A 14,321-nucleotide genomic window follows, 5' to 3' on the forward strand; every position below is an offset into this window, starting at 1 on the left:
TCGTGACAAACTTATTTGATTTCCCCCAATCCCTATAGAGAACGATACTCACTCATCACTTTATTACTTGTTCGATTGTGTATACTTGCACACATTTCCGCACCATTTATTGTACTCACAAAGAGCGGACAAGTTTTTGGCGCCGTTACCGGGGATTGGCAACTGGAAGTTAATTTGTTTTGTCAAAGCATTTTTATTTTACTTGTTTATTTTTTTGTATGTATTTACTTGTTATTTTCCTTGTCTTTTTCAGGTTTTTATTTTACGTGCTCAAGAAAATATGTATCAGATCATAAATCAATGAATTGGTCATGAGGAAGATCAGAATGCCGAGGCAAATCTAAATGATGGGAATGCAGCCCGACCTCGTGCCATTCGTGATCACTTAAACCCGATCTTAGATGACTTAAATCCTCGAATAGTGGCACCAGAAATTCAGGCAGCCCACTTCGAGCTCAAACCTGTCATGTTCAATATGTTGAATTTCATAGGGCAATTCGGGGGCATGCCAAATGAAGATGCCAGGCAACATATTCGTAACTTCTTGGAGGTGTGCGATTCTTTTCGCTAATAAGGAGTGCACGAAGATGTTCTGAAGTTAAAGTTATTTCATTATTCTCTGCGTGACCGAGCAAGGGCTTGGTTGAGTGGCGTTCCAGCGGGTTCAATGGAATCGTGGACAGATCTGTGCAAAAATGTTTTACTACGGTATAATCCTCCAAACATGAACACCCAAATGAGGAACGATATTTCTTCTTTTCATCAAGCTGATGATGAGTCTATGTATGAATGTTGGGATCGATACAAAGCATTGCTTTGCAAATGTTCGAATCATGGTTTTGAAGATTGGATGCAAGTGGTGATGTTCTATAATGGAGTAAATGCACCCACAAGGATGATGCTAGATGCCTCGAAAAATGGGACGTTACTTGATAAATGACCAGTAGAAGCATTTGACATTCTGGATAGGATTTCCACCAATGATTATCAGTTTTCATCCACAAGGCTTGAATTTGGGGGCAAATCACATAGAGCTTTCGAGCTAGATTCTAAAGATACCGTGTCTGCCCAATTTGCTGCTATTACCAATATGTTGAAGAATTTACAAAGGCCAAGTAAGGTAAGAGAAGTAAAGGCAGCCCATTCAGCATGTTTATTATGCCACGACAATCACAATGAGAGTGACTGCCCGACCAATCAAGAATCCATCAACTTTTTAGGCAACTTAAACTGAGGTAACAACAACCCCTATTCTAACACATATAATCCTGGATGGCGTCAACATCCAAACTTTTCGTGGAGAAATCAAGGAACCAGCACTGCTCATCAACCAGATCGGCAGCAGAATTTCAATGACTCCCAAGGGTTTCAATCGAATATGCCATGTCATAATTCTAACAAGGGAGGGTCATCTTCATCAAACACTAGTTCTTTGGAGGCCACAATGCAAGCGTTTATTGAAACAACGAATACAATGCTGCAATACCATACAACCTCCATTAAAAATCAAGGAGCCCTGCTTCAGAGCTATAGTTCATCATTAAGGGCGCTGGAGAGTCAGGTTGGTCAAATTACCGCGGCATTACAAGAATGCAGACCAAGACATTTGCCGAGTGACACTGAAGTCACCAAACCTCATGGCAAGGAGAGTTGTAGTGTCCTAACTCTTCGAAGTAGTACACAAATTAATGTTGAAGACAAGTTTGGGGGAAGACCGAAGGATGATTCACCCCCTGTAATCATGCAAGCTGAGAAAGAAGTGCTGGAAGAAGTACCAAAGGAAGAGGACAAGGATGAGGATTCTTCAAGTAAAGAAAATGAGGGGGAAATAAAAATGCCAAGGCAACTTCTGTTCTCACGCCATCAGTACATGAAGCTAGACCCCCACCTCCTTTTCTGCAAAGACTGAAGAAGCATAACGAAGATATCCATTTTAAGAAGTTTGTTGACATTCTGAGTCAACTTTAAATCAACGTTCCTTTTTTTGGAAGCTATGGAACAAATGCCCATTTATGCTAAATTTCTCAAAGAGATTGTTACCAAGAAAAGAAAGGCTGACCAGTACGAGACAATTGCCACGGCAAAAGAATTTTGCTATTCCTTAAGCAAGCTGCCACCAAAGAGACATGATCCGGGCAATTTTATCATCCCATGTTCGATAAGAGACAAATTTGTTGGGAAGACACTATGTGGCCTTGGCTCGAGTGTAAACTTGATGCCTAAATCAATTTTCGTAAAGCTTGGGATAGGAAATACGAGACCCACATATGTCATTTTGCAATTAGTCGATCGTTCACATGTGTGTCCTGAAGGGCGAATTGAAGATGTCATCGTGCGGGTTGACAAATTCGTTTTTTCCTGTCTATTTTCTGATTCTGGATTGTGAGGTTGACGCCACAGCACCCATCATCTTGGGGAGACCCTTCCTAGCTACCGGTCGTATTCTCATCGACTGTGAGAGGGGCGAGCTGAACATGCGAGTGGTCGATCAACATGTCACTGTGAATGTCTTACGATCTCTCAAGTACATGGATGATTCTGAAGAATGCCAGAGCATTTTAGAAGTGGATACAGTAATCACGAAAGAAGCAGATCAATTTTGCCAGGATAATTTCATTCAGCTGGGACCTGATGAGGGGCTAATCAAAGACTTAAAGGATGGAGAACCTAATGATTTTTTATCCGAGGAACATAAGGCTAGCTTCCTCAAAGCTAGCCCAGGTACGCGCTTTGAACCTCTTAATTTCGAAGAGTTTGTTCCTCCCAAGCCCTCATTACAACATGCTCCTACCCTAGAACTTAAAAATTTGCCACAACATCTTAAATATTATTATATATGGGTAGTAATGAAACTTTACATGTGATTATTTCCTCTTCCCTCACTCCTAACCAAGAATCGAGTTTGTTAAGTGTTCTGTCACAGCATAAGAAATCGTTAGGCTGGACGATGGAAGATCTCAAGGGAATAAGTCTAACAATCTGCATGCATAAAATTCTGCTTGAAGAATGTCACGGTAAATCCATAGAGCCACAGCACAGACTAAATCGAATCATGAAGCAAGTTGTGATGAAGGAGATTCTAAAATGGGTTGAAGCTGGCGTAATATACCCTATTTCTGATAGTTCTTGGGTGAGTCCCGTTCAATGTGTGCCAAAGAAGGGAGGCATGAATGTGGCGACGAGTGAAGACAACGAGTTTGATACCTACTCTCACGGTCACAGGGTAGCGAATTTTCATGGACTACCGCAAGCTCAACAAGGCCACCAAGAAGGATCACTTCCTTTTGCCGTTCATAGATCAAATGCTGGATCAACTTGTTGGCAAGGCATTTTATTATTTCTTGAACGGATACTCGGGGTATAATCAGATTGCCATCGCACCGGAGGACCAAGAGAAGACAACATTCACGTGTCCCTATGGCACGTTTGGTTTTCGAAGAATGCCTTTTGGACTCTGTAAAGCCCCGACAACTTTTCAGCGCTGCATGCAAGCCATATTTTCTGACATGGTTGAGGATTGTCTTGAAATTTTCATGGATGATTTCTCTGTTTCTGGAGATGACTTTAAAAAATGCCTCGGCAATCTGGAAAAGGTATTTAAGCGATGCGAGGAGGTTGATCTCGTGCTGAACTGGGAAAAATGCCACTTCATGGTGATAGAATGCATTGTTCTAGGCCATAAAAATTCTGCAAAGGGCATTGAAGTGTACGGAGCCAAGATCGAGGTGATCAAGAAGCTACCCCCACCAATTTCTGTTCCACCCATGCGTGATAAGTCTGCACTTCTCTTACACGATATCGAGGCTGGCCAAACATTGCCGTGACATTTTAGTTTTACTCATATTCATAAATAAATAAATGGTTATTTTGTTATTGTTTTTATTTAATTTACTATTTTATTTTTATTTTCAAGGTTAGGTTCCATCCAGATTTCAATCGTACCAGCATCAAATCATGAACACTCCAGCCCAACACATTTTCAAAAGCGCACACGTCGTACGACAACTGCACCACCACAAGCGTAAAGTCAAGGTACCTTGTATTGCATTGCATGTCATAACATGTAGTTTAAGTTTCCTTAGTTTTTTAAGCATTGAGGAAAATGCTTCTCTTAAGTTTGAGGGAGATAGGGTTCTCAAATCATTGCATGATAGTATTAATAGAACGAATATGCCATGACATTAGTAAGTGTTAGAATTAGTTTTCTGGAATAAATTAATGATGTCCGATGATGATGAACTCTTGATGGCTAGGATTGAATGTATATGAATATTGAGGATGATAGAACCAACTCTAGGACTTGCTTCTTTGAAACCTTTGAATACACGATTGTATGTTTTTCATGCTTAAGGAACTTGAATTTTTTTATAAGAGAACTCTTGCATGTCTTGGCATAAACGATGAAAACCCCACTTTATAAAAAAAAGAAAAAGAAAAAACGAAGTTGTGAATAAATGCTTTGGCATATCTGTGGAGGGTCACTCTGCTATGCCATGGCATTTCCTGGAAACTACAAATAAATAAATGGCAGCTATGGTATATGAGTGAATGAAAGTAGTCACGGGATGACTCTACCTGACTAGCTCGGGAGTGGAAGGTATGCTCCCTTTCACCTAGAGTGTGGGATGGTAGGTGTCATGGGCTGACTCCCCTCGCAGCAGTGTTAAAAAAAGAGAAAAAAAGCAAAAAGGAAAAGAAAACAATGTGAGAGTAAAAATTGTAAATATTGTGGCAAAACAAGAAAGCTTGCGTAGAAAATTTTTAGGTTTGTTAAGCATGGACTGGATACAAACACGCACACACCCACACAAAGAATCTTGCCCTAGGGGACAGTACTTGAATTTCTCAAACCAGTCTAGCATGTTGAAGCCAAATATTCTGAGGGCTGAAATTCTATCCCATATAACTATTCTGCTTCTGAACTTGCCTTGGTATTTTTACTTTGCTTAATATTATCCATTGCTTGACGACAAGCAATAGCTTAAGTTTGGGGGTGTGATAAATCCGTAAAAAGGTCATATTTGAGACCTTTTTACTTAAGTTGTTGACTGTCTAAGAGCTCATATAGGATCATATAGATGTATTTAGGAGCATATAGTTGCATGTGGTGAAATATTGTTTACCGCGGTATTTTATTTTGTAATCAGTGTTGCGTTATGGGGAAGGTGTTTTGTTTAATGATGTGCAGGATTTGGGAGCAAAGATAAGCAAAAAGGAATTGTCATGACATGATGAGACTACTGAGCAAAATGAGATTGCCGCGACATCTCGGACGGCATTTCTGGGCAGAAAAGTCAAAGAATATATTTTTAGTAAGAGCCAGCTTTCATGGCATAAAAAGTGCTTTCTGCAATCAACATTAAAGGAGGGGTCAGTTACCATCTTTGTACCAACTCTCACATAAAAGGAATGAACTTTAGGGTGCAAGTGTAATTTTAACATAAAACCCTTGGTTCATTCTCCCCTATTAATAGAAGATGAAGCCTGACTTTTAGAAGAGACTGGGAGATTTTTAGACAGCCGCCAAGAGCCTAAAAATTTGGAGAAAAAGTTATCTCTTTTTCCGTCAATCGTTTTTGCCGTGGCATTCCTCCATTGACATACTATAGGGAGTAGCGAACTAGGCATCCGAGAGGAGCTAGATCGCTGGGATAATTCGTGGTGGCCGAGGGAAGCTCCGACAGTGCACGTCGAAGGCTTTTCCTCATTCCCTTTGCTCTTTGCTTTTATATTTTATCTTTTGGGTTGTAAGGAATGGATTAACTTTCTTTGTGCTTACTTATTTCGAACCCCCACCATGAACTAATCCTATTTGGTGGGAGTTTATTTTGGATATTTAAGTTTTGCTTTAATGAATGGTTATTTTTCTATGTTATATTTTGTTTTGTTTATGAAGCTTAGCGCCTTAAGGTTGTAGGAGCTATGAGAGTAGCCGTTCCTTAGGAGATTACTTAGTGTTCGAGAGAATTTCTAAGTAGCACATATTTAGTATTCGAGAGAAACTAGGGAGGAACCACATAAGCAAGGGGTTCTAGATAGTAACTATGCCTAATCTACCTTAGAGATAAGGTTGAGATTTCATTCGACTAAAGGAGTTGAGCATGAGCGATAGGTTAGATGTTAATACTGCCGCAAAAAGGTATTGCCGAGACATATCCTGTTATCTAGACCAATAGGATCCCAGCAGTAGCTAACGCCAATCGATTTTGCCAAGGCATCTTCAATCTGTCGAGTCCCTTAACTAGAAATTGCATAGGGCACCCTTAGTAAACTTTGTCGGGCAGTTAAGGCATAGAAGTAAGACCATTCTGAAAAGTAGACTTAGATTTTCCTTAGTGACTCCCATCACTCATTCCTATAGTAGTTTGTCGTGTGAGGAGTCTAAAGTTCTTATAAGCAAATCCAGTATTTACAGTTTATTTTGCCTTTACATTTTTATTTGATTGCACTACACACAATTCATTTTGCCACAGCATTATCATTTGTATATATACTATCTCTAACTTTACTTAGGTGACAGAGTAAAGTGTCGTGACAAACTTATTTGATTTCCCCCAATCCCTATAGAGAACGATACTCACTCATCACTTTATTACTTGTTCGATTGTGTATACTTGCACACATTTCCGCACCATTTATTGTACTCACAAATAGCGGACAAGTTTTTGGCGTCGTTACCGGGGATTGGCAACTGGAAGTTAATTTGTTTTGTCAAAGCATTTTTATTTTACTTGTTTATTTTTTGTATGTATTTACTTGTTATTTTCCTTGTCTTTTTCAGGTTTTATTTACGTGCTCAAGAAAATATGTATCAGATCATAAATCAATGAATTGGTCATGAGGAAGATCAGAATGCTGAGGCAAATCTAAATGATGGGAATGCAGCCCGACCTCGTGCCATTCGTGATCACTTAAACCCGATCTTAGATGACTTAAATCCTCGAATAGTGGCACCAGAAATTCAGGCAGCCCACTTCGAGCTCAAACCTGTCATGTTCAATATGTTGAATTTCATAGGGCAATTCGGGGGCATGCCAAATGAAGATGCCAGGCAACATATTCGTAACTTCTTGGAGGTGTGCGATTCTTTTCGCTAATAAGGAGTGCACGAAGATGTTCTGAAGTTAAAGTTATTTCATTATTCTCTGCGTGACCGAGCAAGGGCTTGGTTGAGTGGCGTTCCAGCGGGTTCAATGGAATCGTGGACAGATCTGTGCAAAAATGTTTTACTACGGTATAATCCTCCAAACATGAACACCCAAATGAGGAACGATATTTCTTCTTTTCATCAAGCTGATGATGAGTCTATGTATGAATGTTGGGATCGATACAAAGCATTGCTTTGCAAATGTTCGAATCATGGTTTTGAAGATTGGATGCAAGTGGTGATGTTCTATAATGGAGTAAATGCACCCACAAGGATGATGCTAGATGCCTCGAAAAATGGGACGTTACTTGATAAATGACCAGTAGAAGCATTTGACATTCTGGATAGGATTTCCACCAATGATTATCAGTTTTCATCCACAAGGCTTGAATTTGGGGGCAACACATAGAGCTTTCGAGCTAGATTCTAAAGATACCGTGTCTGCCCAATTTGCTGCTATTACCAATATGTTGAAGAATTTACAAAGGCCAAGTAAGGTAAGAGAAGTAAAGGCAGCCCATTCAGCATGTTTATTATGCCACGACAATCACAATGAGAGTGACTGCCCGACCAATCAAGAATCCATCAACTTTTTAGGCAACTTAAACTGAGGTAACAACAACCCCTATTCTAACACATATAATCCTGGATGGCGTCAACATCCAAACTTTTCGTGGAGAAATCAAGGAACCAGCACTGCTCATCAACCAGATCGGCAGCAGAATTTCAATGACTCCCAAGGGTTTCAATCGAATATGCCATGTCATAATTCTAACAAGGGAGGGTCATCTTCATCAAACACTAGTTCTTTGGAGGCCACAATGCAAGCGTTTATTGAAACAACGAATACAATGCTGCAATACCATACAACCTCCATTAAAAATCAAGGAGCCCTGCTTCAGAGCTATAGTTCATCATTAAGGGCGCTGGAGAGTCAGGTTGGTCAAATTACCGCGGCATTACAAGAATGCAGACCAAGACATTTGCCGAGTGACACTGAAGTCACCAAACCTCATGGCAAGGAGAGTTGTAGTGTCCTAACTCTTCGAAGTAGTACACAAATTAATGTTGAAGACAAGTTTGGGGGAAGACCGAATGATGATTCACCCCCTGTAATCATGCAAGCTGAGAAAGAAGTGCTGGAAGAAGTACCAAAGGAAGAGGACAAGGATGAGGATTCTTCAAGTAAAGAAAATGAGGGGGAAATAAAAATGCCAAGGCAACTTCTGTTCTCACGCCGTCAGTACATGAAGCTAGACCCCCACCTCCTTTTCTGCAAAGACTGAAGAAGCATAACGAAGATATCCATTTTAAGAAGTTTGTTGACATTCTGAGTCAACTTTAAATCAACGTTCCTTTTTTTTGGAAGCTATGGAACAAATGCCATTTATGCTAAATTTCTCAAAGAGATTGTTACCAAGAAAAGAAAGGCTGACCAGTACGAGACAATTGCCACGGCAAAAGAATTTTGCTCTTCCTTAAGCAAGCTGCCACCAAAGAGACATGATCCGGGCAATTTTATCATCCCATGTTCGATAAGAGACAAATTTGTTGGGAAGACACTATGTGGCCTTGGCTCGAGTGTAAACTTGATGCCTAAATCAATTTTCGTAAAGCTTGGGATAGGAAATACGAGACCCACATATGTCATTTTGCAATTAGTCGATCGTTCACATGTGTGTCCTGAAGGGCGAATTGAAGATGTCATCGTGCGGGTTGACAATTCGTTTTTCCTGTCTATTTCTGATTCTGGATTGTGAGGTTGACGCCACAGCACCCATCATCTTGGGAGACCCTTCCTAGCTACCAGTCGTATTCTCATCGACTGTGAGAGGGGCGAGCTGAACATGCGAGTGGTCGATCAACATGTCACTGTGAATGTCTTACGATCTCTCAAGTACATGGATGATTCTGAAGAATGCCAGAGCATTTTAGAAGTGGATACAGTAATCACGAAAGAAGCAGATCAATTTTGCCAGGATAATTTCATTCAGCTGGGACCTGATGAGGGGCTAATCAAAGACTTAAAGGATGGAGAACCTAATGATTTTTATCCGAGGAACATAAGGCTAGCTTCCTCAAAGCTAGCCCAGGTACGCGCTTTGAACCTCTTAATTTCGAAGAGTTTGTTCCTCCCAAGCCCTCATTACAACATGCTCCTACCCTAGAACTTAAAAATTTGCCACAACATCTTAAATATTATTATATGGGTAGTAATGAAACTTTACATGTGATTATTTCCTCTTCCCTCACTCCTAACCAAGAATCGAGTTTGTTAAGTGTTCTGTCACAGCATAAGAAATCGTTAGGCTGGACGATGGAAGATCTCAAGGGAATAAGTCTAAACAATCTGCATGCATAAAATTCTGCTTGAAGAATGTCACGGTAAATCCATAGAGCCACAGCACAGACTAAATCGAATCATGAAGCAAGTTGTGATGAAGGAGATTCTAAAATGGGTTGAAGCTGGCGTAATATACCCTATTTCTGATAGTTCTTGGGTGAGTCCCGTTCAATGTGTGCCAAAGAAGGGAGGCATGAATGTGGCGACGAGTGAAGACAACGAGTTGATACCTACTCGCACGGTCACAGGGTAGCGAATTTTCATGGACTACCGCAAGCTCAACAAGGCCACCAAGAAGGATCACTTCCTTTTGCCGTTCATAGATCAAATGCTGGATCAACTTGTTGGCAAGGCATTTTATTATTTCTTGAACGGATACTCGGGGTATAATCAGATTGCCATCGCACCGGAGGACCAAGAGAAGACAACATTCACGTGTCCCTATGGCACGTTTGGTTTTCGAAGAATGCCTTTTGGACTCTGTAAAGCCCCGACACTTTTCAGCGCTGCATGCAAGCCTATTTCTGACATGGTTGAGGATTGTCTTGAAATTTTCATGGATGATTTCTCTGTTTCTGGAGATGACTTTAAAAAATGCCTCGGCAATCTGGAAAAGGTATTTAAGCGATGAGAGGAGGTTGATCTCGTGCTGAACTGGGAAAAATGCCACTTCATGGTGATAGAATGCATTGTTCTAGGCCATAAAATTTCTGCAAAGGGCATTGAAGTGTACGGAGCCAAGATCGAGGTGATCAAGAAGCTACCCCCACCAATTTCTGTTCCACCCATGCGTGATAAGTCTTCACTTCTCTTACACGATATCGAGGCTGGCCAAACATTGCCGTGACATTTTAGTTTTACTCATATTCATAAATAAATGGTTATTTTGTTATTGTTTTTATTTAATTTACTATTTATTTTTATTTTCAAGGTTAGGTTCCATCCAGAGTTCAATCGTACCAGCATCAAATCATGAACACTCCAGCCCAACACATTTTCAAAAGCGCACACGTCGTACGACAACTGCACCACCACAAGCGTAAAGTCAAGGTACCTTGTATTGCATTGCATGTCATAACATGTAGTTTAAGTTTCCTTAGTTTTTAAGCATTGAGGAAAATGCTTCTCTTAAGTTTGAGGGAGATAGGGTTCTCAAATCATTGCATGATAGTATTAATAGAACGAATATGCCATGACATTAGTAAGTGTTAGAATTAGTTTTCTGGAATAAATTAATGATGTCCGATGATGATGAACTCTTGATGGCTAGGATTGAATGTATATGAATATTGAGGATGATAGAACCAACTCTAGGACTTGCTTCTTTGAAACCTTTGAATACACGATTGTATGTTTTTCATGCTTAAGGAACTTGAATTTTTTTATAAGAGAACTCTTGCATGTCTTGGCATAAACGATGAAAACCCCACTTTATAAAAAAAAGAAAAAGAAAAAACGAAGTTGTGAATAAATGCTTTGGCATATCTGTGGAGGGTCACTCTGCTATGCCATGGCATTTCCTGGAAACTACAAATAAATAAATGGCAGCTATGGTATATGAGTGAATGAAAGTAGTCACGGGATGACTCTACCTGACTAGCTCGGGAGTGGAAGGTATGCTCCCTTTCACCTAGAGTGTGGGATGGTAGGTGTCATGGGCTGACTCCCCTCGCAGCAGTGTTAAAAAAAGAGAAAAAAAGCAAAAAGGAAAAGAAAACAATGTGAGAGTAAAAATTGTAAATATTGTGGCAAAACAAGAAAGCTTGCGTAGAAAATTTTTAGGTTTGTTAAGCATGGACTGGATACAAACACGCACACACCCACACAAAGAATCTTGCCCTAGGGGATAGTACTTGAATTCTCAAACCAGTCTAGCATGTTGAAGCCAAATATTCTGAGGGCTGAAATTCTATCCCATATAACTATTCTGCTTCTGAACTTGCCTTGGTATTTTTACTTTGCTTAATACTATCCATTGCTTGACGACAAGCAATAGCTTAAGTTTGGGGGTGTGATAAATCCGTAAAAAGGTCATATTTGAGACCTTTTACTTAAGTTATTGACTGTCTAAGAGCTCATATAGGATCATATAGATGTATTTAGGAGCATAGTTGCATGTGGTGAAATATTGTTTACCGCGGTATTTTATTTTGTAATCAGTGTTGCGTTATGGGGAAGGTGTTTTGTTTAATGATGTGCAGGATTTGGGAGCAAAGATAAGCAAAAAGGAATTGTCATGACATGATGAGACTACTGAGCAAAATGAGATTGCCGCGACATCTCGGACGGCATTTCTGGGCAGAAAAGTCAAAGAATATATTTTTAGTAAGAGCCAGCTTTCATGGCATAAAAAGTGCTTTCTGCAATCAACATTAAAGGAGGGGTCAGTTACCATCTTTGTACCAACTCTCACATAAAAGGAATGAACTTTAGGGTGCAAGTGTAATTTTAACATAAAACCCTTGGTTCATTCTCCCCTATTAATAGAAGATGAAGCCTGACTTTTAGAAGAGACTGGGAGATTTTTAGACAGCCGCCAAGAGCCTAAAAATTTGGAGAAAAAGTTATCTCTTTTTCCGTCAATCGTTTTTGCCGTGGCATTCCTCCATTGACATACTATAGGGAGTAGCGAACTAGGCATCCGAGAGGAGCTAGATCGCTGGGATAATTCGTGGTGGCCGAGGGAAGCTCCGACAGTGCACGTCGAAGGCTTTTCCTCATTCCCTTTGCTCTTTGCTTTTATATTTTATCTTTTGGGTTGTAAGGAATGGATTAACTTTCTTTGTGCTTACTTATTTCGAACCCCCACCATGAACTAATCCTATTTGGTGGGAGTTTATTTTGGATATTTAAGTTTTGCTTTAATGAATGGTTATTTTTCTATGTTATATTTTGTTTTGTTTATGAAGCTTAGCGCCTTAAGGTTGTAGGAGCTACGAGAGTAGCCGTTCCTTAGGAGATTACTTAGTGTTCGAGAGAATGTCTAAGTAGCACATATTTAGTATTCGAGAGAAACTAGGGAGGAACCACATAAGCAAGGGGTTCTAGATAGTAACTATGCCTAATCTACCTTAGAGATAAGGTTGAGATTTCATTCGACTAAAGGAGTTGAGCATGAGCGATAGGTTAGATGTTAATACTGCCGCAAAAAGGTATTGCCGAGACATATCCTGTTATCTAGACCAATAGGATCCCAGCAGTAGCTAACGCCAATCGATTTTGCCAAGGCATCTTCAATCTGTCGAGTCCCTTAACTAGAAATTGCATAGGGCACCCTTAGTAAACTTTGTCGGGCAGTTAAGGCATAGAAGTAAGACCATTCTGAAAAGTAGACTTAGATTTTCCTTAGTGACTCCCATCACTCATTCCCATAGTAGCTTGTCGTGTGAGGAGTCTAAAGTTCTTATAAGCAAATCCAGTATTTACAATTTATTTTGCCTTTACATTTTTATTTGATTGCACTACACACAATTCATTTTTCCACAACATTATCATTTGTATATATACTATCTCTAACTTTAATTTGGTGACAGAGTAAAGTGTTGTGACAAACTTATTTGATTTCCCCCAATCCCTGTGGAGAACGATACTCACTTATGACTTTATTACTTGTTCGATTGTGTATACTTGCACACATTTCCGAACCATTTATAGTACTCACAAAGTGCGGACAACTCTTACAAAAATAGTTAAACCAGAATATAAAACAACATTAATATGGTAAGGAAAAGAGAAATCTTGGGCAACCTCAATGCAAACTTTTGCATAAGAGATATAATTCCTAGTAGCAGTGACATTATCCATGTGGAGTGGAGTACCTAGAGCACTAGCGATGTAACTCAATCCTTTTCGCGTAAAGAGCTCCAACGGCACCCTGACAAATGCACCCACACTGGAAGTCGATCAAGATTGAAATCAAGCTTCTATATATTTAGCTCTCATTTTCTAAGAACCATCGGCACGTTTTGGACATGCCATGGCCCATTTTTTATCACCCACTCAACTGACACAGAGTTCACAAATTTAAAAACGAAGAGATTATCCTATGCAATTTTAACTTTCACCTCTCCTGTTTCCCACCACAATTGAGCAGAAACCTTCTGCATCACACCAAAACTCGGAGAACGCCAAAGAAATTGGGCCACCAACGAGTCTCTCCACATGTTAATCCCTTCATTCACAACTTCTGTAGACAGTTTAAACGTGACCGAGCCCTCATCCATAATAAGAAAAAAGAACTCCAGAGTTTGATCTTGATTTCCATCAAAGAGCTTTCTCCAATCCATACACCCCAAAACCCAAGCAACAACTAAAATTAGAGACCCAAATCCAGCAGAGATAGAAGATGAGCCAAGAAAAATTTTGACAAGAATAGACCCACTATTGTGCGCCCCATATTAAACTTTTATCACATATTGTTTATACAAAAATATAATTATCTTTGACAATAGTATAATTTAATCAAAATGTTCTTCAAAAACTACCTATAGGCTATGATAATAGATTTTAAGATAACTGAAATTCTTTTATATATTTCCTGCCTTTTTCTTTTGAACCTAATCATGTACCCCGAGCCCGTCAAACGTCTGCTCCTTACTATTCTAGTTATTTCAAAGAATACTCCATTTTCAATATCTCACATACCACATGACCCAGTCAATATATTGATACATGAGAACTTCTTTTTTTTCTTTCTCTCACAAACTATAAACATTTGAGTTCATAACATTAAGTTAAAACTGAGGTGTTCACTCAAGTTATCAAACCGAAAAGGAAAATATGAGATGAAATACCAAATTAGGTACAACGCCATCTAACTATTTAGGAAAT

The sequence above is a fragment of the Hibiscus syriacus genome, unplaced genomic scaffold, assembly GCF_006381635.1.
Source record: "Hibiscus syriacus cultivar Baekdansim isolate YM2019G1 unplaced genomic scaffold, ASM638163v2 tig00112293_pilon, whole genome shotgun sequence".
In the NCBI taxonomy this organism is placed as follows: Eukaryota; Viridiplantae; Streptophyta; class Magnoliopsida; order Malvales; family Malvaceae; genus Hibiscus; species Hibiscus syriacus.